Raw genomic sequence first — 2,877 nt, forward strand, 5'->3', positions numbered from 1 at the left:
TTGCTCTGACAAGCAACTGGCTCCCCAAACCGGCAATACTTAAGCGATAGTCAGCCGTAAAACTGCTGTTACATAATAATAATAATAAATCCATAAATCTAAGAGAAAGTATAAGTAGAAACACGGATGAATTGGATGTGATGGGAGGTTTGATTGGTTTCTCCTCACTTGAAGTTTTAGAAATACTTTTTAAAAAAAAATAGCATTTATTTGTATATAACTTAAAGTGTAAAATGCCTTCTGTTAGTGTTTTGGTGATCAATTTAAATGCAATAAAATTATAATTAATCTTAGTATTACTCATTGATCATTGTTAAAATCTGAGATTGAGATTTTTTAATCTCCTTCCTCATACAGAACTTTACGTGTGTGTGTATATATATTTATATTTAGACACACATGTATTAAAGGACTTATTTCCTGCTATAAGTCAGGCAAGGGTTAGAGAGCAGAATAGTTCCAGTGTCCGTAAACCTACTGGAATATCTACCTCCACTCTCCAAATACGTGATTTACCAGAATTCTAAAATTAACATGCAATTGCTTTACCTGTATTGGCTCGCAAAACACAGAACCTTCTCAGTTATAAAGGATTTCTTTAAAAAAAAATGTAAACAGCCGCAAGTGAGATTCATTTAGCTGCATTATAATGACATTCCCATTTTCTCCCTTAATTTAACCATGCTGCCCTCCTGTGGATGTCAGGATATACATAATTCAATGGCCCAGACTAAGAAAATCTAGTTCTAATTGATCTTTGCTACCTGTTTTTAACCGACTTGAAGAGGAAGGAAAATACTACTGCGTAACCACAAAAGGTGATAAAATTAAACTTCAGGGCAAGGATTGTGAAACTTATATTGGAAATAGTTTTAAAATTAATATTTAAAATAAGTAGAATGTCTTATTGTTGCAGAAATCATGCATATATGGGAGCACAGTCACACATACTAATATTACATTTATTCTTAAATTAGGGGGAGAGCATTCATTGCATAACGATGAGTTACTTCATCCGCTGGAGTGCCAACACGGTTGAACACATATATTATAAAGATTATCCAATGACTCAAAAAGCATGGAAATGATTTCCAAAATTATCAGCGTTTGGTAAACTGAAAAAGTGCCAATTGGTGAAACGTAATCTTTTTTTCTTGGTACAGAGATACCAAATGCATCTTAAGGAATTACTGAGTCAAAAATACATGTTTTTCAAGAAAAATATCAAAGAACTGTTTGGAATAGAAGAATCTAAAATTAAGGAGCGGTATAATCAATTACTCAAAGAAATTATCTCATGAAGAAAAAATATTCTTTGATCAATTACATTTCCATAAAGTTTCTGTTCTAATAAGCTCTGTTGACATTTAACTGGAAATGAATATCATGAACTAAAACATTTTATAATTTGAGCTCATCTATACACTGTTAGATTATCAGATTTCTTGAATCATTGGTTTAAAACGGATCAGTACGGCACATATACTAGAGCTACTAAAGTACAATAACTGGAATCACACAATGATGTTTTTCTTCTAGACTAAATTTGCAAATGCTGACAAATTATTCTTAAAGTCTTAATGATAAAGAATGTTTAAAAATACACTTTTCTTTCCAAAGACAGACTAAAATTTCTAAAAGCAACAAAAGGTAATAATTTCTGAATCTGAAATGTAATGTTAGAAAGGAAACACTTTTTTCTCTAGAATCTTTTTTTGTCTTTAACTCAGAAATAAAAATTGAAAAGTGAAATGCTAAATTTAATCAAGCCACTCCCTGCCCAAATATTTTATATATTATTGGAAAGACTGTGAACTAAGAGCCTCAGGAAAGCAAAAAACTTTAAGAAATTACTTTGGGCAAGACAAGATATTTAGGATAGTCATATGCCATTTTGTGCCAATTAGTGAAGCTGCTAACATGCCACATCAATAAAAAACAATTGACCTAAGTAGTGGGGCTAATTAAATAATTAAATGCTTCTCAATATGTAATAAAAAAATTATGGCTCGAAGTGTTCCATAATGTTGTCTTTTTGTTTTCTTATTATCGGCTTCTCTGCCGAGTTTTCATCAGTGTATCTACAGGCATAAAAGATAAGATAGTGGTCAGATGTTAATGTGTTAGTGGCAGGAATCAGGTGTTCAATTAAAATTTATTGAGTGTGCAAGAAAAACACCCAAGCCTTCCATTAAGTAGAATACATACAGCTCAATTAAAAATGAACGTAGCATATGTGATTAAATTGAACGCTCACATTCTATAATGGCAATAAAATTTTACATGACATGATTACTTTATTAACTCAGTCATACAATACTAATCTAGGGATCGGAGTTGCCTTCTGATTGAAAATAGATCTATTGCTCCTCAATACTCAAAAGAATGGTAAAGCTGCGTTTACACAAATTGTTGGTTCCTCTCCTTTTATGTTTTTTTTTTTTTGTGTAAGTAGTGAATAAAAGAAAAGCAACTGTAACATTTTGAGATCTTAGTCTAGCACATATCCTCAGCAACTGTCAATATTTGCTATATTTAATACCAGCCCAGTTGTATTCCTTGCAGAAAAAGTCCAATTCTGTTTGAGTGTACTCATTACTCGGACTGTGTTTCTAAATGGCTTGACTGAAAGATCCTTAAAATGACATCTTATGCACATGTAATGTGGTATGGGTTCCCAGCCTATGGTCCTTAACCTGAAAGGAATCACTCTGTAGTCTGTTTTGACACCCTAGCTTCAGATTTCCACTTATCCTTCAAAGCTAAGACTTACACCCAGATGAAAAAGGGCTAGAGAGCCATAAAAATTCAGTTTCAGAAAAAAGACAGGCCATCAGCAGCCCAGCTGTGAGGGGAGCACATCCTCAGGTAGACTTC

The sequence above is a fragment of the Buceros rhinoceros genome, unplaced genomic scaffold (assembly GCF_000710305.1).
Source record: "Buceros rhinoceros silvestris isolate BGI_N320 unplaced genomic scaffold, ASM71030v1 scaffold3057, whole genome shotgun sequence".
Classification (NCBI taxonomy): domain Eukaryota; kingdom Metazoa; phylum Chordata; class Aves; order Bucerotiformes; family Bucerotidae; genus Buceros; species Buceros rhinoceros.